This window comes from Tamandua tetradactyla, chromosome 5 (assembly GCF_023851605.1).
Source record: "Tamandua tetradactyla isolate mTamTet1 chromosome 5, mTamTet1.pri, whole genome shotgun sequence".
Lineage (NCBI taxonomy): Eukaryota > Metazoa > Chordata > Mammalia > Pilosa > Myrmecophagidae > Tamandua > Tamandua tetradactyla.
Window position 1 is genome coordinate 97255811 of NC_135331.1, and position 25555 is coordinate 97281365.

Below are 25555 nucleotides of genomic sequence, written 5' to 3' on the forward strand. Positions count from 1 at the left end.
ATATATATATACACACTCCCAAAGAAGAAATGGAAAAGTTGTTAGGGCGTGGACCAGGGCTTCTAATTAGCTGTTCTGTCCTGCCCGATTTATCTCTCTCATGCCTGAGCACCTTCCCTGAAAGCATTTTCCAATGAAAAGACACTTAGATGAAGGGAAGGGGATTTCCTAGCCCCTGACCTCACGACGGGCTCAGACCAGTTTTTTTCTTGCTCGTTGCCCAGACGGAGGAGTGGAGGAGAAACCCCCTGCCCAGGTCGCCACTTTTACCTCCATGACCCTTAAATGTTTCCAAACCAGAGGGAGCCCTGCCAAAGCTGGGAAACAGCTACCCTCATTGTCTGCCTCGCCCTGCCCGCTACACTCTCCTTTCCTCCCTCCCCTCCTTTGTGGAGCTTTTCTGTCTGAAAGTGTGAAAATTACAAATCCCAAGGAACTGCAATCAAAACTCTACCTAGGGAAAATTCAGAATATCCTTGCCATAAATATCCCGCTCCAAGACGGCTGACGTCAGAGCGGGGTGGGCGGGAGGAGAGAGAGGCGGGCCCTGGAGGGAAAACAGTGCAGTGCGGAGAGAGGAGTGAGCGAGAGCGGAGGAGCGGCGGCCGCGCTCCGGGTGGATTATAAGGCTGCAGAGAGCGGGGCGGCCGCGCCATGGGGTACTCGGAGTAAGTGCAGCTGGCCCTGCTACTCTCCTCTGGGCTTTACGTTGTAGGGGCTGGGGGCCCGCGGAGGGGCTTGTCTGAGGACGCTGCTACACTTTCCTCCCTCTGCTTTCTTTAGAATGCTAAAAAAAGGGGAATGGAAAGGTAGCAGTTCACAGGCTGGCTGTTTGTTTCTCCAAAGTGATTTCAGGAGCCACTGACACTTAAGTGGGCTCTAAGGGCCTGTGTGTGTGTGTGTGTGTGTGTGTGTGTGTGTGTGTGTGTGAGAGAGAGAGAGAGAGAGAGAGAGAGAGTGTGTGTGTGTGGGTATGTGCATTGGCACATCTGGATACAGAACATGTCTTTGAAAAACATTTAAAATTTTTTTTTGTGGCTTTGAAATCTGAGTCCCTGTTGTCCCCAGCAGACAAATATAGACCCTAACCCCTAAACTGACAACTTTTTGGTGGTAGCTTTTGCTTGGTTCAGCTTGTGCCTTCTTTCGGGTGGATTTAACACTTTACAAGCCGGGGCTCCCACTTGTAAGCCTGGCAGCGGGGCAAGACAGAGGGAGCCCTGAGTCTTTGCTCTCAGGGCAGAGGGACCTGGGACATGGGAAGCAGCATCACAGGAAAAGGGTCTGGACCCTGCAAACCTCAGCACCTGCGGCCACTGCCCAGTCTCATGCTGTGGCCCTGACATGGGACGCAGTGGGAACCTGACCTAGCCAGAAAGGTAGGATCTGGTCTGGAGGCAGGTAATTGTTGGGAAGGCGGGGAGGAGGTGGGGGCCTGGTCACTGTGTCTCTCTGTCCAGCCTGGCCCCGGGGGAGGGATGGAAACGTCCGTTACATGTGCCCACGATGTGATGCATACCAGATTGTCCGGGACAGCCATGGCACCCCAAACAAGATGTAAACCCATAACATAAAGAGACATGTCTGAGCGGTGGGATGGAGGAAGGGAGGTGGTGGGGGAGCTGGAGAGAGATTTTTATCAAAATTGAACACAGATTGCTGAGGTCTGGGCTTGATTTAACTCTTCTCTCTCTGCCCTGGCTACTTTCAGTTACTTGGAGGCTGGGAAAGACTCCCCTGCAGGTTTTCCTTGAAGCCCACTTGGGAATGAAAACAACCTCCCAAATTTAAAAAGTTTAGTTTTGTCCCCCTCTCTCCCCCGTTGTGAGTTTGGTATTAGTTTCTGGGACTTTTCTGAAGACATGGCTGAAGAAGGGGCTGGATTTTCCCTAGGAGGCAGAAGGGGCAGCTTGCTGTCCCTGAGAGTGCAGAGGCCGGGGTCAGGGCTTCGTGGACCAATGAGCCTTGGATTGCACAACGCCTGGCACGGGGAGCTCCTTAGCTGGGCCCCCAAAACAAGTGACCGTGACGAGTGCCTTTCAGCTCTGCGCTAGCCGGCTCACTGGTTTTGTGTTTTGCAATAGTGCCAACTTAGAATGTTTGGGTGGGAGGAAGATGACTGGACTTTCCCTGCATCATAGAAAAATGAAAGAATTAAGGGATGGGGGAGGAGCTCCAGTAATGAAAACGGACCCGCAGGAAGTACAGATTTGGGAAAAGTTCTAGAAATTATGCATATTGGCCCCTAGGGAAGCGGCATAAAACATGATACAGCCAGGTCAGAAATGGACTCATTTAACTTCAGGAGTACCGAGGAGACCTGAAAGTCCTGAAGAACAGGGAAAGCATCCTATGGGTGATGTGAACAAAAGCAGGGGTAAACAGGGGCCACTGGGTCCCTGAGGGAGGCACACGCATGTGCTTGTTTACGCATACATGACTGTGTGTGATGGCGGTGGCTTCTGGCACGGAAGCGCAAACTTGCCCGGTTCTTCATTTGTGCTGGGAATGACATCCAGCCCCCATTTCATCCTTCAAAGAAAACAAGACTGTGCTGTTATTGTCTTGCATATACTGGCTCATAACTCCCAACTGAGTTTGCAGAGCCTTGCCACCAGATCCTTGGATGCTGGGGGAATACTCGTGCCCCCATCAGGACAAAGAGAGGAGAGAAAATTCTCCCAGGCGTTAAAACTTCAAGGGCTCAGGAAGGTGGAGACTGTGAAGCCAGGATGACAAGGAAGGCATGTGAATGTTTTTGCTTTGGGTGAGGGCAATATGTTCTCTCTCCAGTCCTCGTTCCCAACTCCCTATTCCTAGAATTTATGACACAAAACAGGTTAAACTACCTGTTACTGAAAAGCCTTGAATGCAGGAGTAAAGAATGAGGGTAATTGTTGATTGCTGGTGATAGGGAAGGCCAGAGACAATCAATGAAGCAGAGGCTTTCTTCAATTTCAGTGAAGCCAGTGGAATTCACAAATTTAAGTGTTTTGACTCATTCCCACTATTTACAAATAGAACTAAAGAAATATTAAGGGGCACAGAGGACCCATCTGAGGTAGACTCCTAGAAATACTTTTGCTCCAGCTTAGGACTCATCAGGGAGAGTTAGGCTGAGGAAAGTAATCAGCTTTCAGCTCTTTCAGTTGTGTGGGTCTTACAAGTCATCAGTGGAATCCTGTCCCTTCTCGGTTTGGTCTGGCAGACATTTCACCATCCTCAGACCTGGGACTGCTTCCCATGCCACTGACACTTGGGCTGAGATTGAAGCCTTCTCTCTGTCCCTTCTTATCAGTTCAAATTTCTGGCTAACACTCTGATTATCTCTAAGATCAAAATGACTAGAGAGGATATATTCTTTGGACTCTCCTGAAGGTCCAAAGAGCAAATGCACCTGACAGGAAAAACTTGGAGGACATCCTTGACATTGATAGCAGATGACTCTCTAAGTTTCCATAGCTAGGATTTCTGGGTTCAGGGGCTTTGTGTCATTTGGCTCTGGATTTCAGATGCAGCCTAGAGCAATGGAAAGAGTGCAGACTTCAGATCAGACTACTCTGGAGGAGAACTGAAACTTACATATAAGTTAATAACCTTGGGTGAATTATTTTTTTCTTCTGAGCTTCAGTTTCCTCATCTATAAAATGAGGATAATATCTACAAAGTGATATTTGTGCAAAAGGACTAAGAACAGAGCCAGGAATGTTTAGTAAGGAATATCATATTTTTATTTTTTCAGTTTTGCAGCCTTCAGGAGCTAATGTTGTCTGGAAAAGACCTCTTCCAAAATCCAGCTACGAATTTTCCATTATTGAAGGCCAGTGGGTAGAGTTTCTAGGACTCAGGTCACTTTTCCTTCATGAACTCTCTAAGAAAGGCGGTCAGTGGAGATTCTCCAGGATCACGCCTGGTCCATTATCCTGAGGAGTAGAGGGAGGCAACCAGAGAGAGTCAAGAGGTATCCTGGTTATCTGGCCTGAAAACCACTCCTGAGTTTAAATTCTCTTGGGAGGGAGGAGAGCAGCAGAGCAGGTTGCAGGTGTACGTGTGGTTGGGGTATGGGGGTGGAATTTGAGGGCCAGGGCAGAAAGGTCAAGAATGGGTTGAGTCTTAAGGGTAAGCCTGAGGTGAGAGGTTGGTTGAGCAGCCACTGCTTTTCAAGGGGGCTTAGGTCGGAATAAGAGGAGGATCTGATGGGGTTGTAAAGAATGGAAAGCTTTGTCTATCCATAAACATCTCCAGTGGGTGTGAGGTGAGGAGGCTGCCCCTTGAACCCTGATTGATAGATTGTGGAGGGCAGTGAGTACTCCAAAGAAAAGAAAGGAGCATCTCGTGCTGAGGAGAGCAGCTGCAGGTTCTCTTGGCCCATCCAAAAGCTTCTAAGTTATCCTTCAAGTTGACATTTAAGACTTTGAAGATCACATTTGTTTTTGTTTTGTTTAAGCTCATTCTTTAACCATGGCCTGGGATGACTTCTAAGCTTTTAAGAGGCTCAGCCAGTGGCCAATTTCTTTTGAGATGGACCAGACTGGGGGTCAGTGAGTTCCTTGCTTCTGGCTGCATCTATTTCTCCAACTCTCTCCTCAATTTTTTTGGTTTGTTTCTTTTTTGTTTAAGTATAAGGATCTAAAACTTGACAGTCAAGATGCTTTGGAGAGAGGAAGTGCCTCCTCTTTGGACTTGTTCATTGCTGCACTTATGCTGTCAAAGGTTTATCAGACAACAGTCATCAGTGAATGTGGTGGGTTTCTTTCTGAGTCTCCAGTTTCCCAATGTGGGAAAAAATGAACTTTAGGCAGTTTTTTTTTTCTCTTTAAATCCTGGCCTAAGAGGATCTGAATTGTTTGTAGGCCACCCCGGAACTCTGTGATGCAAGCTTTGGAATCCATTAGACTTAGGTTTGCTTTTTGGCCTCACTGGATCATCAGCTGTTGAACCTCTCTGAGTCTTCTTCTGTGCGATGGGGAATAACTATCCTTACTCTCCAGGGGTGTTCTGAAGATGGAATGAAATGATATATGGGAATGATTTAGTAAGCTACTAGGTGCTCAGCAAAATGTTAATGCCTTTTCCCCCTCTCCAGTTCTAAGCTCATGAAAATACATGGGTTAGGACATTTGTCCATGAGTCAAAGTAAATAAGCCATTTATTCAAGACTTAACAACAGTGTTTAAAGGTCAGATTTTTCAACTGGGGAATGGAGCCCTTCAATACGAAAGAGGGAGCTAGACCAGCTCCTCTCATGCCAAACAAGTGGCAGCCCCAAGAGTGTCTTGGTTGGAATAAAGGAAAGGCCACCAACCCACTTACCCAGGAACGTGGCCTACTTGTCAATTCTCCATGAGGCTTGTTTTGAATAATCCTAAGCACTGGGGGTGGAAGGGTAGTTCAGTAGTAGAATTCTCGCCTGCCACGTGGGAGACCCGGGTTTGATTCCTGGCCCATGCACTTTCCAAAAACAACAACAAAATTTAACAAATGGTGCTGCAATAATGGGATAGTTACATGGAAAAAATAATCAAATGTGACCCCTACCATGTAGCATACAAAAAAAAAAATCCTAAGCACTGATTTGGTTTAAGAAACCAAGGTCAAAGCTGGGGACAGAAATCATTCAGGCAGTACCAAGTATTAAAACCTAATAATAGTGGCAAAATGATAACAATGTCTTAGGTTTCTGTAACACTGTACGATTTGAAAAGCACATATGATCTCATTTAATATAACAATTCTATGAGATTGGTAGTAACCCCATTTTACAGCCCAAACTCCGAAGTCTTAAAAACCTTACCCCATTTCATACACCAAGAAAGAGGAGGGAATCAGGAGGCAAACAGCTATCCAAGCAGTGTGCATCTCAACCCAGGCTGCACAATGGAATCACCTGGGGAGCAGGGCCCGGCACTGATACGTCTGCAACTCCCCAGGTGATCTAAAAGTATAGTCAAAATTGAGAACCACTTAGCTAAATGAAGAGAGTCAGGCCAGGTCTCAGGGTATTGGGTATTGGCAAAAGAAAACAGCCAAGCCTTTGCCAGGATTCAGGTTTTGTGAGGGTGGAGACTTTGTGTGGCTCTTGTGGTATCCCCAGAACCCAGAACAGTGCTGGGTAAAAAGTAAATACTCAATAAACATTGGCTAAATGAATAATGAGCCAAACTACCCTAGATCAGGAGTCAGCAAACTACTTGTACAGGCCAAATCCAACTTGCCACTTTTTTTTTTTTGGGTGCATGGGCCACGAATTGAATCCTGGTCTCCCCGAAAACAGATGAGCATTCTACCACTGAACCACCAGTGCACCCTTGCCACTTGTTTTTGTAGATAGAGTTTTGTTAGAACACAGCCATGTCCATTCGGTTATGTAGTGTATATGGCTGCTCTCATGTTATAATGGCAGAGTTGAATGTTGCAACAGAGACTGTATAACGCGCAAAGCTGAAAATATTATCATCTGACCCTTTACAGAAAGGGTTGGCCGATTCCTGCTCCGATCTCAAACATGAACATGATCTGAGTAAGGACAGCTTAGGGAGTAAATGACAGCATGGTGGTTATAAATATGGGTCCTAGCAGCAGACAAGCCTGTGTTTGTATTCTTACTCCACCAATTACCTGTTGCAAGACTTTGCAAATAATTTCACCTTCTTCAGTTTTCTAATTTGAAAAATGGAGATGAAGATGATGATAATACCTTCCTCATAGGATGTCTGTCCTGGCCTAGAGTAAGTACTCAACAAATATCAGATGTTGCTATGATGGTTTTGTTGTTACTGGCAACTAACCAAGCAGAAAAAAAACTATCTAAACTAAACTCAAAATCTAAATCTAGTATCATGAGACAGAACAAGGGATGTGGCAGGAAAATAAGCATTCAATAAGCTGGTATGATGACGAAAGACTGGCATGAAATTTCTGAGGGAAAGGGGTGTCCTTTTAAGGAAGCACAGGTCAGGACCTGAGATGCTGAGGCTCCTGTGAAGTAAAAGTGTTGTCCAGCAACCCTCATCATTCCTCAGGGTTAATTTAGGTATTATTGTGTTGAATCTAGGCACAAGCATGTCCCACCCCTCTATACTTTTTGGTAGTTTTTTCCCACTGGAGGACCCTTTTACATATTTTGTCTTCCTAGTTAACTTCTATTGACCCTGTAAGGCTTAGCTTGTGTCCTCTCTTCTTTTTGAAACTCCCCTTGCCAATCTCCCCCAGTCATTCCTTCCTCCTCACTCCTACAACTTTGGCACACACCTCTGTCATAACATTTAACATACTGCAGAACAGTCAATGATCAGCTGAGTAATCTCCATGTCTGATATATATCTGGAGTTCATACAAGTCAAACTGTATTGTGGAATCCACACCTGTTAACCAAACAGTGTCAAGTAGGCCCTTGATTCAATGTGCTAATAACCTGAGCTAACTCTTGAGGAATGAGTAGGACTTGCCCAGGTGCTGATGGGTACTGTGAGAGCAAACACCCATAACCAACCAGATGAAAAAGAATGACTCGGTTTATAGACTGTGTGGACAGATGCTTTGTGTCCTTGTCCCACTACTCTGTGATAACTCCTGCCCTCTGGAACACCTCTTCTCACAGGTTGCCAGGGACAGGGAAAGATGGAAGAAACTTAAAACCAACTCTTTGACTTCTTGTCAGCAGATGTGGTGAAATGCTGGGTTTTGGCTTCTCTAGGCTTTTCATGTATAAGTGCCAAGATAATCAGGAGTTGGCTCAGTGTGGTCAGTTTTTATTAACATGGTAATGGAGAGAAGCAGTGTCATGTATAATATCAGCAGATAATTTCAGCATTGCTATTCAGTGACAGAATGTATTGCATAATTTTTATAGTGGCAGATTTACTTTGGTGGCAGATATGTATTTTATGTGGAATAACATTAAAATGAAGTTCTTTTCTAATCATTAGGGAAAGGACACAGGAAAGTCTTAGCCTCTAATTAAGTCTTTGCTTTGATTATCTCCAAGTGGACAATTAGGAGCTGCTTCCTAAAAGGGATGGGCTGAGAGGGAATGAAATAGTATTTTTACATGGGCCCCCATTACATACATGTTCTCTGCAGGCCATTTTTAAAATGTTTTCTTTATTTGATTTTTCCAAATTATTAAGGTAACTCCTCCTTGTTTAAGCAAATAAATCAATCTCATGCAAAGATACATAAAGATAAAACTGATCATGTCTCCACCTCCACCCTGGAAATCAGTGTCAATATATATCCATTATCATCTTTTCCTTTGATCATTCAGGTGTATCTATAGGTAAAGAGGAGTCTTGTTGCTTGTGTGTCTGTTTTTCACAGAAATTGAATCTTACTCTGCACATTATTCAACAGCGTACTTTCCTTCCCCTTGACTATATGTCAAGTATATCCCTGCAATGAATCTCACTCTTGCTCTCTCTTTCTGATTTCTTTATGAAAAGACACACACACACAGCTTTACATATTTGAGATGCAGCTGTTCTTGCTGGAATGTTTATTATTTTCTGCAGTCAGTTATAAAGCATGGTTTCGTCTTGAATGGTCACCAGTTTGGATCTCTGAGTCAGGAGTATCGTGCAGTATGGCACAGGAAGACTTCACTCTGGTACTCAGGCCAAGCAATGGGCATCCACAACCTGGTGACCCTCCTGACATGACTGCATTCACAGTGGCTCCCAGTTGTCCCCTGGCTCTAGGGATATTGCCCAGCATCAGCCCCTGTGGCTGCCCTCCCTCCTCCCCAGATGTATCTTTCCCTCCTTGAGTCTCCTTGATCTTTAAATGTGCAGGATAGGTAGCAGGAAACCTCAAAGAAACATCAAATTATACAGGGGAAAACTCCTGATGAGCAAATCGGGCAGTGTAGCATAACCATCGAGAGTGTGGACTCTGCATTCAGAAAGCCTGGCTGGCTTCAAATCCCTGAGCAGTGGATCCTGGGTTGGGCCACCCTTCAGGACTGACTCCCAGCTAAAGAGAGGTGTCCTGCCCAAGTCAGACTCCCCTCCTGGCTCACTCTGCATCTGGTGGTTAGTGAAATATCAAGACCTGGCTCCATCTTCCAATGGGCGCAGTTCTAAGGTGCCATCCCAGCCTCAAGCCTCTCCATGGGGTTGACTGACTGCATCGCAGCTTCCCCCTCTGTGTAGTGCTGTCTCTTCTACTTCTCCACACTCCCTCAGGAAGTGATCCAGGAAGTGATCCCAAGCACCCTTCTTACTAAACTGCCTGCATGCTCTACTCCAGCTCAGAGTCTGCCTCCTGCAGGACCCAGCTTGCTTTGCCAATTAATAACTTGCCCAACAAATGACTAAACTTGTATGTTCTTCAGTTTTCTTATCTGTGGAACAAAGATGATGATATCCTCTACCTCATAGGGTTGTTGGAACAGTTAAAGTAACTTAAGTGGGGTGGTACACATAAAGTCCCTGGAATAGTACCTGTTAAAGCCCCAGCGGTTGTGACTATTTTATACCACAGTATTTTGGAGAAGGACGTTATATTTTTGGTAATTGTTGATGGCTATGTTAAAGGTGCTTTTTTTCTGTGCCCTGGTTTGCATGTTGTCCAGGTGTCACCTGGCTTTTTCCTCTCCAAATAGAATTGTGACATATCTGGGGAAGGCTGAACAAATGCTTTGACTTTTATTGCCAAATTAGACTAAAGAGTGTGGGTGTATCTGGGCAGAAGAAGTGTGATCAGATGGCTTTGTTGCCATCCTGCCTGGAAACAGGGGGCTGGACAAGTTGACCTGTGGGAATTGCCCTCCACTTCAGAACTACTTCTGCAATTCAAAAGGGGTGGTCTCTGGGGCACCTGCTGGCCCCGGCCACCCAGCCCACGGGGAGCCGTCCTCCTGCCTGTGTGGGTCCTTGCCAAATCTGATTCCTCCTCGTCGGTGTCTGTTTCTTCCTCTTCTGTCCCAAACACAGGCGGTCTTTGGCACTGTGTGTTGAACGCTCTGCCACTCAGGTTACGTCCACCCATCACGCAGCCTGAGTGCCAAAGCAAAGCTTCCCTGGGTGATGGATGCACCGCTCTGCAGGCGCAGAGACCCAGACCCGCAGCTCAGCATCTGACCGCATTCCTGGAGCTCAGTGTCAACACTCCCACCCTCGCTTCCTCCCAGACACCACCTCCCCCAGCCTCAGGTTCCCTTGACCAGGTCAGCAAGGGAAGGGAGTGATTCCAGGTCAGCGGGGGAGACACAGCAGTATCCCAGTGGTGCCAGAAGCCGTATTTGAAGTCCTTTCAGAGTTCCCATGGACTTTGAGCAGTAGAAGGTCCAAAGCATTTTAACTTGCTCTCTTTTTAAAAAAAGTTTCCGGCAATATAATTTTCAATCTCTTCCCCACCATGTAGTTTTGGGCTGGCAGCTGCCCAGTGACAGAATTAGGAACTGCCTCTGCCTTTCTGAGACAGGGCCGATAACTTACCACCCCCGCCACACTGAACAGAGGTGATGTTATTTATGTCGGCGGCCGCCTCCCTGGAAGCTGTGGCCATCGGAGCCAATGCCCCGATCAGATTTCTCTGCTGTGAGAGGCAGTAGAGAGCGGTGGTTCAAGGCACAGGCACTGGGTTCAGGTTGCCTGGGTTCAAATTCTGCCTCCTCTTCTTGTTCATTGTGTGCAAATCCACTTCATCTCCCTATGCCTTGGTTTCCTCTTCTGTAAAGTGGGCTGCTATGAGGAGAAAGCACACATACGATTTGATAAAAATAAAAATAAATAAATGAATGAACAGCTCTCAAAACTATGCCGGGTACATAGTAAGTACAAGGAAATGTTAGCAATGATGCTGATGAGGAAGAAGATAATAGAAGTAATGATTAAGTCCATGGACCCACTGTTAGCTCTGTTTCCCCAACATTTTACACAGTGCCTGGTACAGGGCTGGGGCTCAACATTTATAAAATAAAATAGCCCACTGGTTTTTGCTATGTATCTACTGTCTAATTAGTCTTGCAGTATTTCACCAAAGAAAAGAATCTTGTTTTCCATTTTTTAGATTTTATTTTGACTTTTTATTGAAGTACAATATAATAAAAAAGTACTGACTTTATAAGCATATAGGTCAATGGGCTTTTACAAACAGATCAAAGAACTTAACTTTCTTGCAGACCGCTTACCCCCGTGAAGCTCCCTCGTGCTCCCTTCTGGTTATGATTCCTCCACTACCCTGATTTCTAACATCATAGGTTATTTTGCCAGATCTTGAACTTTGTATATATGGAACTATCCAGTAGTGTGTACGCATTTGAGTCTGGATTCTTTTGCTCAGCATAATTTTGTGTCATGGAGCATAAATTCACGTTACTGTGTAGTATTCCTTCAAGTGAATATAGCACAACTTTATCCATTCTTATGTTGATGGACATATAGGTGATTTCCAAGTTTGGGGCTATTATGAATAGCACTGCTGTGAGCATCTGTGCCCTTGTCCTTGGGTGACACATTGCATTGCTGTTGGTATGTACCTGGGAGTGGAATTGCTAGATCAGAGGGCATGCAGAGGTTCAGCCTTAAGGGGTACTGCCAAACAGTTTTACAAAGTGATTGTACCATGATTTCCCATTTTTTTAAAAGATGAGGAAGCAGTGCAAACATTTGTGGTACAGGGGCTTGAGACCTGCATTGATCCTGGGGTTCCCAAGATGTTCATGCCCCCTATGTCCTTTATATGGGGGCTCCTGTGTTCTAGAAAGCCTCCTCAGGGGTAGGGGTGTCCTCTGTTTCAAACCCTGTGCTAGGGTTTTTCACTTACACTACTTCACCAAATCCTGAAAACAATCTCAGCAGATGGGTGCCATCAACCCCTTTTATAGATGAGCAAACTGAGGCACAGAGGGGTTGGGTGATGTGTCTGAGGTCACAAAAGAAGAAACTGTCAAAGTCAGGATGTAAAACAGGTACATCTGAATCTAAAGCCCATGCATTCTGGGATCCATGGCAAGTAGTTTTGGCTTCAGTTTGTTAACACTGGAGAGAATTGCTGTACCCCTTTGTTGGCTGAGTGGCTGTAGCTGTGAGAAGTTCTGCACAAAGGAGCAGGAATAAGGCAACTCAATGACCTTGGAAAGCCAAATTGTTTTCCTTCCCAGGGGCTATTGGAGAAAGTCATGAATTTCCTGGAAGGCAAGGGCAACCGTGTAATTTACTGTCTAAAACCGGGATTCTTTCAAGAGTGAAAGGGCCACTAACTAGAGACACTGGGAAAAGAGGCGTGAATGAGGACTGTCCTAGGCCACCTGGGATTTATCCTCACCCTTGGAAAATCTGAGTGTGCAGAGCTCTCCTGGTCAGTGGGACTGCACAGGCTATTTTTAACTCTTTCAGAACACTGTCTGGAATTTGTCCCAATTCGATGTACTTTTAGGCTCTTCTGTTTATACTAAAACAGGGTCTGGCTTTCTTCTCCCCCACGTACATCTATCCCTGTCCAAATGGGACTATGGCAAGGTGCGCTTCCTTTGACAGCTCTAGTTACCCTTGAGATACACATGCCAAGAGACACACTGCTCCCAGAAGGCCAGCTTGTGCCTGATTCACTATGTCTCTGTGACACTTAGCCTGGTGATAGGCAGAGTAAGCCCTGAGGGTTCACTTGTTGACAACAAGTATGTCATCCATTCATTAATAGTTCAGAAAAGAAGAACTTAGTTTAGAATCTTTCCTCTTTTTCAGAGCTAATCTATTCTACTGGTCTAGAAATGGAGATACCGATTGCACTTGTGTGTGTGTGTGTGTGAGAGTGCACAAAGGACAGATGATATAAGAGGTCAACTTAATTATTTGCAAAAGATGTTCTTTTGTGGAATTTGGTGTCAGGGTCTAAGTTCGAATTTCATCCAGCCCTCTACTAATTAGCTGAACCATCTAAGATAAACTACTTGCCATTCCTGAGCCTTGGTTTTTAGTCATATGTAAGGTGGAAACTGCATTAATACTTGCAGTACAAGTCTGAGGTGGGTCTGTGTGACGTAAGGTATATGAAAGTGTTTGGTACACTGCAAAGTGCTGTAGAAGTCTTTGTTGTTAACAGAAGGACTTGAAAACAAGTATTTGAGAAGCTGCCCTGCACAAGGCCTCATGTGCCAAGTCAGGTTCTGTGGAGCAAATCCTGGTTAGCAAAACTCACTTCTGCCTCCAAGGCCTCTAGTCTCTCAAAATGAGTTATGAGTGTATAGTGACAAGCTCAAGCACCTAGGAGCTTTTATTAATGAATAAAAAAGGGATCAGCAAATTCTTCAAGGCCTTAAGGATTTGATGGGTATCAAAGATAAGGATGCAAAGGATAATTAGTTTCTCATTAAGCCCACTGCTGGGTTTGCACTAAAACAATGGCAAGAGGTGTTTAAGGGCTGTGTGTGTCCAGCTGTAGCTTTGATAAAGCACAGTGGCATCTGGTGTAGATTCTGGAGTCAAGCTACTATGGTCCAAATTCAAGTCCTGCCACCAACTAGGGATACAGCCTTGGGCAAGTAATTTATTCTCTCTGAGCCTCAATTTCCTCATTTGTAAAATGGGAACAGTGCCTAGAACATAGTATGTACTAAGTACATCTTTATTATGGTGATTTGTCGAATCATATTCTTCCACTGGGAGTATCAGTGTAAGTTTAGTGTAAGTTGCGAATGTAATACATAGTTAGAGAAGGAAGCAGCATTTTGATACATGGGGGATATGAAGGAAGGCTTGATGGAAAAGATACATCCCAAGGTTTTTTTTTAAGGCTTCTTTTATTCCCCATGTTAGAGTACCTTGTTTATTTCCATGTTTACTCTAGTCTTAAGCTTGGAGAAGAAGATTCCGTGTGGAAGAAATTCCTTCCCTTAATAAATAAATATTCTTCCTGGAACTGTGAAGTTCAATAAGACATGGCTCCAGTCCTCGTGCATTTCCAAACTAGTTCAGCTGTCTTGCCAACCTTTATTGAGTCCTGTGCTACAGATGGGGGATAGAAGGCTGAATCCCCGAGCCACTCACACTATTCGTGGGGGAAGGATTTTGTAGTAAAGAAAACTATTCCATGTGAGAGGGATATGCTCAAGGATGAGAAGCTTAGATTCCATTTAAGAGTGTTTGGAAATGTAAGGAAGCTGTGGAATCTCCTTCCAGGTTCTGCTCTTATTAAAGGAGAGATTCTATCTGTTGGGATGGTCAATGCATGGTGCTTTCTGAAGCAGAAAGGTGGACAAATAGTTCCTATGCTTTCTTCAATCCATTTGTGATTTCTGCACAGTTATGCATAGTTCAGTTATGCATTCCTTCATAATAGGAGGAATCTGAACTGTTCCTTGACAATGCTGACAAGGTCTAAAACTTTGCTTCCCGTATTGCCTGGGGATTGTTGGAATTTCTGCTTCATCTCTAATGCTTTGTTTCTAATATTAAAGATCATTTATAAAATTCCCATTTTAAAGCCAGTTTGGGAAAGGAAATCTTCCCTCTGCCTCCATCTACAGTTTCCCTCCCCAAAGAAGAGTTAATGAAATATTAAACTCATTTAAACTTTTATAAGTTACAAGAAAAATTCTTTTGGTTTCTCAAATCATGCAAATATAATTCTAACATAAAAATGACACTGTAGAATAATAAGCATATAAAAGGATTCTCAATCTTACTTGGGACCAAGGAAATACATAAATTAAAATCACAAGGAGACATCATTTCACACTCATCAGATTGGCAAAAATTGAAAAGGATGAAGAGCCAAAGATAACTCACATTTGCTGCTGGTGGGAATATAAATTGGCATGGAAACTTCAGAGAGCAACTTGTAATATCTAGTAGAGTTGAAGATGTATTTGCCTCTTGACCCAGCAATTTCACTGCTAGGAAAGTTTAGAGAAACTCTAATACATGGGAGTGTCCATTGCGGTGTGGTTTCCAGTTATCCATCATCAGAAAACTAATAATTTTACATATACATACAATGGAATACTGTGGAATCCAGTAGTGTATTGGAGGAAAATGGAGCTAGATAGATATATACAAGTGAAGAATAATCTTAGAAACAATATTAAGTGGAAAAAGCAAGTTGCAGAAAGAAGCAAGTTGCAATAGGATGCCCTTGCTATTAAGTTTAAAATCAGGCACAATAATATTCTCTTTTTTTTCGCATAGGCAGGCACTGGGAACCAAACCTGGGTCTCAGGCATGGCAGGCGAGAACTCTACCTGCTGAGCCACTGTGGCCCACCCAACATTCTCTTTTGAATACAAATAGTTACATGTGCCATGAAATTATTAAAAAACAAACAAACTTATTTGGGAATAACCATTAAATTCAGAGAAGTAGCTCCCTCTAGGGATGGCAGGAAGGAAAAGAATTGGTCCAGGGAGAGGAATACATACTAATACTGGTTGTGGGTACACAGATGTTCATTTTATCATCTATATATTTTTTAATATCTAAAATATTTCTTAGTTTTTTTAAAGTTAAATTTTTCAAATGGGCATAAACTCCTTATCAGTCTCTTCTGCCTGTTGGCAAATAGATATGTTGAGAGGTAGATATGAAGCTGCTCTCCATTTGTTCCAGGTCTATCTGGGTCTATCTGGGAATTTTTAGGTAGATATGACCACCTCCCTGTGAGATGTTCTCCGATGGACTACACTGGGCCCTATCTGGATATGGTGACCACCATTTTTTTTTTTAACTTTTTTTATTGTATACTATAACGTATATACAAAGCAAAGCAATAAAAAAGCAATAGTTTTCAAAGCACTCTTCAAACAGTGGTTACAGGACAGATTCCAGAGTTTGTCATGGGCTACCGTATGATCCTCTCAGATTTTTCCTTCTAGCTGCTCCAGAATATAGGAGGCTAGAGGGCTTAAATTTTTATCATCACAATTGACTTTTTTTCTTTTTTTGTGTGTGTACAATAATATATATACAAAAAAGCTATAAATTTCCAAGCACAGCACCGCAATTAGTTGTAAAACTTCTATCACACTTTGACATGGGTTACAATTTCACAATTTTAGGTTTTTACTTCTAGCTGCTGTAAAATACTGTAGATTAAAAGAGATATTAATGATTCAGCATTTATATTCATTTGTTAAGTCCTATCTTCTATGTATAATTCCACTATCACCTTTGATCTTTCCATCCCTCTCTTTAGGGGTGTTTGGGCTATGACAATTCTAAACTTCTGCCATTGGAAGGGTCTGTCACTAATATGGGGTAGGGAGATGGAACTAGCTGATGTTCTGGAGAGGCTGGGCTAGGTTTCAGGACTTATCTGGACCAGGGACCCATCTGGAGGTTGTAGGTTTCTGGAAAGTTACTCTAGCACCTGGAACCTTTGTGGAATCTTCTAAGTGACCATCATTTTTGTTTTGTTTTGTTTTGTTTTTTCATGGGCTGACACTGGACATTGAACCCAGGTCCCCAGCATGGCAGGCGAGAACTCTGACACTAAGCCACCATCGTACCACCCGTGACCACCATTTTTGAACCAAAAATTTTGACCTATTTTTTCTGATTTGTGAATTTGTTGGGTTACAAGTAATCATATTTTGCTATACTAGTAGGGATGCAAGATAGGATCACAGTGATAGAAACCAAACAGGAACTCTCTGGCTCATTCCCCCCATATCAAATTGCTAGAGCATCTCCTCCTACCCCATCTCTTCCTTGGAGATAGCTGAGATTTCTTTGGGGTTTTGGCAAGTGAGCACAGCCAGCATCCTGACACCCTTTTAATAAAGACACGAAGCCAACAGTTTCAAAGATTTCTCATTGCCACAGGGTGAAAAAAAAAAGTGCCCCTTTCCCCATATAACTCCCTGGCCTCAATGAAACTCTCCGTCCTTTCCTGTTTTCTTTAATACAGCACTGCTGTATTCCTCTTGAAAACACCATGCCCTGAATGGGAAAATACCTGCCTCTGGGAATTGCTTTACTTACTTTTATTGGACAACGAAGCCATGCTTCCTTCCTCTCTGGGTGTCTAATTGAAATGCAGTTGATTCACCCCTTCTGTGTACTTTGCTCTTTATTACAGCCCCCTCTCCCTTGGAATCTGGTCCAGGCCCAACCAAGTGGCACACACTGTGTGTGCCGTAAGTGCCCCTGTCCCCTGTTGTGCAGCCTCTGTCCTTGACTGAGCCCGTGAACCTCACCTGTTAGTTGTGTAGCAGGGAGCCCTTTATCTGGCTTTCATGGTGCTTGCACTGGGGACTAAGGCCAGGTAGGCTTTCCTCCCTCAATCTTGTTTATTTATACATCATATAATTCACCTTCCTTAAAAGGAAGGAAGGGAATCACATGAAGTTGGGGCTTTTTTTTTGAGAAAATCCTGGGTGTATGGTTGCTCTAAGAATATACACTGTAGTATATATCAGGCTCTGAGCAGGAAACAGTTGGCACCCCTGAAAGGGTTTATATGATAAGAATGCAATGAAAGGACTATTTACAGAGGGATAGGGGACTAAAGTAGATGTGGAAGCACTCCAGGATGAACAACAGCCGGAAGCTGTTAACACTCCTGAGCCTGCAGGGGCAAAGGGTGGGGAGTAGTGTTATCAGAGCCCTGTGCCAGCTGGAGCCACGAAGGAGGGACTGCTTGACAGAGCCATAGCCCTAGAGGGGCCCAGCCACTGCCAGACTCATGGCTTAGCAGGAGGGGAATAGGGGAATGAGTACCCTGGGGCATCCTCCTCCTATCCTCCATCCCTGCAATTGCTTCCCATTGGTTGAATCTCCTTAGGTACAGGAAACCAAGGCATTGGGGTGACACATTCTATAGAGTCAGCCTTCTGGGCCATGAGCATGGTAGAGAAGGGTGGAGAGTGGATTTCAAGTGGCACATGGTAACCAGGACCTTGCATGTTTCTAAGTATATTCACTGTGCAATTAAAACAAAAACAACCAAAAAACGGGCATAATGAGGAGTTCCCTTGGATTCAACCTGTAATAGCTTTTGGGAAATTTGGGCTATATTTTTGGACTAGTTGACTCAAAGAGGAGTAATTCAGGATGGGGCCTTGGGAAGAAAGGGAACTGACGTTTTTGGTTATGGGTCCTTTTAAAAGGAAGACCCTCGAATGGTATCTTGGGGATGGACTATTTACCATGGACTAAATATTTTGCAACCCTGATAACCACACATCAAACTTGAAGGGACCGAGCTTGATGGTCTATAGTGGCAGCTTGGGGACTTGAGACCTGGATGCAGCCCAATCCGAGGGATGCATACTGTATTGGCCTTGAGTGCCCTGATGCATACTTGTGTGAAGCTGAGGCTGCCCATCACTGGAGTTCATTTTACCAGAGTTCCTTCCCCGCTCCCAGCCTCACCTTCATTGGCATCATTCGTTATCATCACCTAACTCTCTCCTGGGCATATCTCAGCCCCTAAGGAGGTCATGATTAATGTTAAAGAGACTCAACCTTGACTGAGTGGCCCTGCATTGTGGAGACACAGTCTCTAAACACTGTGGCAAGGCACCTAGGAAAGAGAATATAGCATTTTTGAATTCATGGAGATATAGCACCTGCCTTTAAGAATTTCTAATCCAGTGAATGAATTGGGACATATACACCAAAGATAAAACAACATATCAGCAAGTGAAAATTCACACATATAAACCAAATGTGTACTTGGAACCAATAAAGTCCATAAAGTACATAATAGTTGTGTAACCTTGGATAAGTACCTTGACCTCTTTCAATAGACTTCAGGTTCTTTATCAGCAAAGTGAGCAAAATAGACATACATACCTCAGTAGGCATTTGCATGAATTGCACGGGATTGTCCATGTGAAGCAGAGTACATAGCACATAATAAGTGTTCAGTAAATATTTGCTGTTATCAACATCATTACTGTTCCTGGAAGTGAATGTCAGTGAATATTTGGAAAGAGGAGTGAATGCTCCAAAATTCCAGAAGAGATGGCACCTCCTTGAATCTCTTAATTTTCCAGCCAACCTCACAGGCCCTAATTCTTTGACTTACACTCATATCTCATTAAAGGTGTATACCCAAGACTACTTGGGAACCAGGCTATATGCATGGTCCATTGTAGGTGGGGAATCATGAATTGGGAGGAAGGAAATCTGAAGAGGTCACTATTCTAGCAATTCTCAAACTGTTTGATGGGACACCAGGTTCTCATGATGATGCTAGGAAAAGGAAGTTGTGAATTTAAAGAAATTTAAGCAACACCCTTCTGTCTGCCCTACCTTTGGAGACTCCCCTACTGTCTCCTCTGTGGAGACATCTTCCCCTCTGAGCTACTATACTCAGAGAAGAACTGTACCAAGAAACCACGCTTTGGTACCAAAATCTGAATTAGGGTTCTCCAGAGAAGTAGAACCAAACAGGACATATATACATATATAGACCTACCTATGTAAATATTTGACATGCATTATATGTGACTGTGGAAATTAGCCAGTCCAAATTCCATAGGGCAGACTGCAAGTTTGGAACTATGATGAAGATTTTGAAGAATTCCCTAGGAGAAGCTAGCTGACTGAAGTATTGATAGAAATTCTTCTTTTTGACTGCTGAAATAATCATGCCTCCGTTTAAGACCTTTTGCTGAGTGGATGAGACTTCTCTTATTGCTGATGGCAATCTCCTTTGTTGATCATAGATATAATCAGCCATAGATGCTGTTATTAGTTAACAACATCTATGTTCTCTAGAGAGACAGAATCAGTAGGAGATAGCTGTAGATATAAAATTGATAAAAGTGTCTCACATAATCATGAGAATGTAAGGGTCCAAGGTTTGTAGGTCAGGCCGCAAGCTGGTAACTCTGATGACATTCCTCAAAGAACTCTCAGGAGAGGCTAGTTGGACAACTATGGAAATGGAAGGGTCCAGATCTCTGGGGCAGGCTGTGAAGCTGGCGATTCCAATGAAGGGTCTGGATGAACTTCAGAGGGGAGGCTCAGGAGCTGAAGCAGGAAAAAGAGTGATTATCTCTTCTGAGTCCTCCTTAAAAGCCTTCTGGTGATTATATTAAGCATCACTCATTGCAGAAGACACTCTCGTTAGCTGATTACAGATGCATTCAGCTGTGGATACAGCCAACGTAATTATGATTTAAGTCCATGAACTGTCCTCATAGCAACAGACAGGCCAGCACTTGCCTGACGAGATGACTGGGCACCAGCACCTGGCCAAGTTGACACATGAACCTGACCATAACAAATGCTGTCAACTGGCTAATGATTTAAATCCACGAAATACCCTCATAATAACAATTAGGCCAGTGCTTACTTGATCAGACAACTTGACAGCATAACATAGTCAGGTTGACACATGAACTTACCTATCTCTGAGCCACAGTGCTCAGAGAACTGTACTAAGAAATTGGTTTCATAGTGTCTAAACTAGTTTTTCCCCAATTTATTTATTTAAAGAGGTCTTTGTTCATGGGAAATCCCACAGAGTTAGTGTTCTGAGACTTGTATCTGTTCGAAGTTGTGTTCAGCTACATGGAACAGAAACTTAACTACAGTGGCTCTGTCATCCAGTGTTCTTAATTTTTCTTGTATAACAAAAAGTATAGTGGAGACAGTCAAAGGTTGGCATAGTGGTTCCACAGTGCCATCAAAGTCCCAGGTTCTCTCTCTCTTCTCCAGCTGTCTTTAGAATCTTTGTGCTTGCTCATGGTTGCAAGATGGCTGTATCACCTCTAACTTCACATTTGCATTCCAAGCAGGAAAGATGAGCTCAACAAAGCACCAAAAGTACATTCCAACTAATTCTACTCTCTTTAACAAGCTTTTTTGTAAGGCCACCCAACGAAACTTTATTAAGTTGATACCCCTAACTGAGTCTAGGGAGAAGATGGAAAATTTTTAACTGCCCATGTTGTCTCAAACAAAAGCAGAGATCTGTTAGTATGGAAGAAGGAGAGAGTAGATATTAGGCGGGAAATTGGGTGCCATGATGGTCAAACCTTGGCTTCTCTCTTCTGCATGTCGATTCTAAAAGCATCCCAGGCGAAACAAAACAGAAACAAAGCAACAACAACAACAAACCCTTTTAAATTGCAGAAAATACACATGGGGAACAACAAGCCCAGACAGAACCTGTGTAGAATATGCTGCTCGTGCCCTGCTCAGCTCCCCAGCTGTGCTGTGGATACCCAGCTAAGAGCTCACACCTGTGGGTGTTGCCCCAGCATTGCCGAAGCCCCTCACTCAGAGGTGCCTGGGAATGATGCCCTGCCTGCAGTGCTCCTCCCCTGCGTCCGAAATTCTCCACCCAAATCCTGGAGAATTTGAAGAATAGAATCTTGTAAAGTCCTTGGTAAAGTGGGACAGGTTGGTGACTGACTGGGAAAGAGGGAGCAAAGCCCCTTCCGTTGCCCCAGGTGGGGAGAGATGTGCAATGCAGTTCACCCTCCAGAGCTCCCCCCAGGATGAGACTGAAGCTAGACCTCCCCCAGAACCATGTTCTTGCTCAGATCCTTCCCTTGCCATATCCTGGTTTTCTCACTCCCCCGCTGGTTTCTCCTGAGAGCAGTGCCTCAGCAAATCACACGTGCACCCATCCTTCTCTGGAACTCTCCTTCTAGGAACACAGTCTCAGATATCACGGATCAGAGCAGGCTACTCTTTAGTTCCCCTCAGAGTTGTTTTATATAAAACCCTTCCCCTGTTTGTGGCCTCTGGTGGACTTTGACTTGGCCTAGGCATTGTGGGGGCAGCTCCACATTCCTCCCCAGTGGGGGCTGTGGGATCATTTTATTCCAAATCCTATCAAATATGTTCAATGAGGCCTCAGGACAAATGCACTCAGCAAGGGAACCCAGCATTGCATCTTCACAAAGCAGATATTCTTAGAAACACTGATCTGCATTCTTAAGCCCACAAATTGTTTGAAGGGACTTGTCATGTGGTGTGTGTGTGTGTGTGTGTGTGTGTGTGTGTGTGTGTTTTCCATCTTGTGGCAATGGCAGCTGGGTATTTATAGCTGGATCTACAAGGCTATTCTCACGTGGCTGAAGAAAATTAAAACCTCATGTGGACTTTGTTTTGTTTTCTCTCTCTGCCTTTGCCATTGCAAGCTCTCCAGTTCTTAAACTCTTGTTGCTGTAACCAGAGTTGCACTGAGCATAGCTACAATGGCGAGGTTATGTAAATTTACTGTTTCAAGCAAAGGCGCCTGTTCTTAGTTAGGTCACAGGGTCTAAGAGCAGACTTTTTGTGGGGGGGTGGGGAGCGTGGTGATGACACAACCCCACCCATCACCACCCTCTCCAGGAAGTCTTCCCGGATTAACCTTACCGAATGTGTACTCCTTAAGTCACCTCACGATTCCTCTGCATATATCAGCTCTTTTGAAAGAAAACTATTTTCTTTTCCTCTTGTTTCTCTGTTGTCTCAAGTCTTTTATTTCTGTGTATTGCTTTCCTGGTTAGACTGAGTACACTCTGGGGCCAGGGGTCTGTTTGCCCAGGTAACTAGAGCTCATGGTTGGGATCTGGGGGTTGAGGAGACGTGGTAACTCAGGCCCCTGCTTTCTCCAGGATGACTTAAGAACTCAGAATTTTCTATACAACAAGGTTGGGAGTGGTTTGCCCGATATTTACTGAGAAGCCAGCGTGCTTCCTGGCAGTGTATGTTGAGGAGACTCAGGTGTCCAGGACCCATGTAGACCCTTTGTCACTTCACTCAGTTTGGATTTAAGCACCTGAGGCCACAGAGCATCTGGGACTGGGACATGGTCAGGGCGGCTGCCCAAACCAGCCAGAAAATAGCTGGGGCCCTGAGGCGCCTAGGAAGGGGGGAGCTTACCCTCACCTGCTGTGACCCCAGGAAGCTGCCTTCCCACCTCCTGACCACCCCACTGCTGTCAGATCCTTTGCAGCAGGCCCACTTCACCAAGGACTTCAAAGGATCCTATTCGAAATCTCCAGATAACATCTGCCATTTATTGAGGGCCCATTGTGTGCCAGGCACTGGGCTAGGCATTTCTACATTTCATTGCATCTCATTCTCATAACAGCCCTGCAAAATGGGTATTACCCCATTTTGAGGGAGATCAAACTTGTGGGCATTTAGGCAGCTTGCCTCAACTCACATGGCTATTGACACAGAGGGGATTCAAAATGAGGGATGCCTGACTCCAATACCCATCCTCTCTGTTCCGCATGCCAGTAGCTCCCAACCTTCTCCGTCTGTGATGGACTCAACCATCAAGCACATGACTTCCACTTTGTTATAACTCTAGCCTCAGTGAGCATTGCTGAGCACCTCCCCAACCCGCCTGTGTCCACCTTCTATTCACAGAGTGGAAGGTGCCTTCTGATTTGGGGATCCTGGAATAGCCTCTGGTATGCCTGTAACTGGAACAGTCTGCCACCCTCCCCTCTGCAGCCAGCACACCCACACCCTCTTTTCCTGCTTCCATCCTCCCACACTCCTGTGAGTCCTAGAGAATTTCCAAACCCAGGGTAGAGTCAGCAGTTTATTAGTCTTTGTCCTGTTTCCAAGAATCCCAAATATACAACAATTCCTCATTGAAAAGCCAGGCATTCTTGGGGAAAGTGTTTGTCACCCAGAGAGAGCGAGACTCCTCACATTGGGAAATGGGATGGTAGTCCTGTCCAGGAAAATAAGAGCAGATTTCAGAGCCAGATGCAAGGGGATTGGCCCTCCCTGCTACTGTCCCACAATGACCCACCCTCTCTTGAACCACAACTGGGGAAGTTGCCTTTCCAGTTCATCTCAGGCCACTAAATGGATCGCATTTTACTGCAGATATGGAAGGCACAAGGAGGCAGATGGGCACGTGCACATGTGTGTGCATACACAGTTCTCTTTGCCTCTTGCCCACTGTCTGTGCAGTTCCCCCCGTGTGAGCCACCCAGTCTATGAAGAGTCCTCGGGTGAGTTTGCTGGAGTGGAGGTGTTCCCAGAAGAGGGAACACCGCCATGAGCCCGGCTGCTCTTCCGTGCAGAGGAAACATCTCTTCCGACTTTAGGGCAGCTCAGCTTACCAGAGGGTCTAAGATAGATCGTAGAAAATCTGCTCATGAACTTCTGGGCAGCCACCCTTCACGGCTTCTACACAGGCAGATAAATAAGCTGGAAACAGGGAACCGAAGCCGAGAGGAAGCATGTGAGTGGCTTGAACAGAGTGGGTGGGGAGTGGGTTATAATCAAGAAAAGGTTTTGGAAGGTTATAAGGCTTAAAAAAAGCAAAAACAAAAAAGCTTGCCCTCTTTGATTGCAAAAGAAAAAAAAAGCAAGTTCATTATAGGAAATAAATAGAAGCAGAAAGGCAGTAGTAAAATGAGTGTGTAGGTCCATCACCAAGAGATTGAAAGGAGAGTGGATCTTGGGATCTTACTGTCCCTTCACTCTCCCTACCCCCCACCCCAAAACCACAGCCTGGAGAAGCTGCCTTCCCAGTTCAGTTAACTCTTGTCCTTTAACATTTCCAGTCCTTTTACTTTGCTCACATTTTTTGTGGGGTGGGGGTGGGGGTGCTGCGTGGTCTGGGAATCAGATTCAAGTCTCCCACATGGGAGGCAAACATTCCACCACTGAATCACCTGGCTTACATATTTTTTGTATGCTGTATGGTGGGGGTCCCATTGCATCCTTTTTTCCATGTGAGTACCCCATTATTACATGTTGTTGAGTTTTTGTTTGTTTGTTTTTTTCTTTGTTTGTTTTGGGAAGCGCATGGGCCATGAATCGAACCTGGGTCTCCTGCATGGCAGGCGAGAATTCTACACTGAACTACCCTTGCACCCCCGGGCTTACATTTTTAAAGCAAGGCTGTGCGCATGGTGTATCTGCAGTCAGAATTGTGTTCTGGTTTTATCCTCCACTTAATATTAGGACCTTTGTAAATGAGAAGAGTTTTGAGCTAGATGTTGGAAGGGGTTGTGAGCCGGGTTTGGCAGAGAGAAAGCTCAGGGCTAGGTGAAGCGCCCTAAAACACCCATTGGGAGGAGGCTCTTTTGAACCATGAAGGGTAAGGAGGATCTAGATTCAATTTCCCAGCTCCTGTGTGGGTTGTGAGTAGCATCTCAGAGTAAGTCCTGCCTTTTTGATAGTGGCCTGGCTTCCCTGGCCATGATAGGTGTAACGCCAATATCCAGGCTTGGTCTAGGGTGAGCACTGTAATGAACATTCCACATACAACTGATTTTTGCAAATCCAGGATTTAGGCTGCTAGTTTCTCTGTATTACAGATTTGGAAACTAAGGCTTGAACCTTGAGCAGGGGCCACCACTACACGGGGGTACAGCTGTGATGCAAGCTCAGGTTCATCTCTCTGCTAACCACTATTCTTCACAGCTTCCCACTCCATGAAAGAGCGTGTCTCCTGATCATACATTTCTTACTAAGACTTTCTGGATGGGATTTGTCCGAGAATAAGGCAATTCCAGCAATTCCAGGCAGGGTGGATTACCAGAATTAATCAGGTTTTTCCCCCAAGAAAAGGAACTTAAATGGCCTGAGGCCTGCTCTCTTGAGTGTGTATCCAGCAGATCTGAAAAAAATTAGTAATTCCAGAGACACTTCTCACCACTTGGCTCTTCATTTATTTCTTTTGTATTCAT

General features: G+C 44.6%; 1 protein-coding gene across 4 annotated transcripts in view; it reads left to right on the forward strand.

Annotated features, from left to right (window-relative positions):
- The first annotated feature begins 561 nt into the window (after positions 1-561).
- The window catches only part of DAAM2 (dishevelled associated activator of morphogenesis 2), a 146488-nt gene continuing 121494 nt past the window's right edge, over positions 562-25555 (forward strand). For 3 of the 4 annotated variants that reach the window (XM_077161713.1, XM_077161708.1, XM_077161714.1), the window contains exon 1: positions 562-668. The gene's annotated coding sequence lies outside the window, so the exon portion shown is untranslated. The remainder of the gene's footprint in view (positions 669-25555) is intronic. The other variant, XM_077161710.1, reaches the window with a different exon arrangement.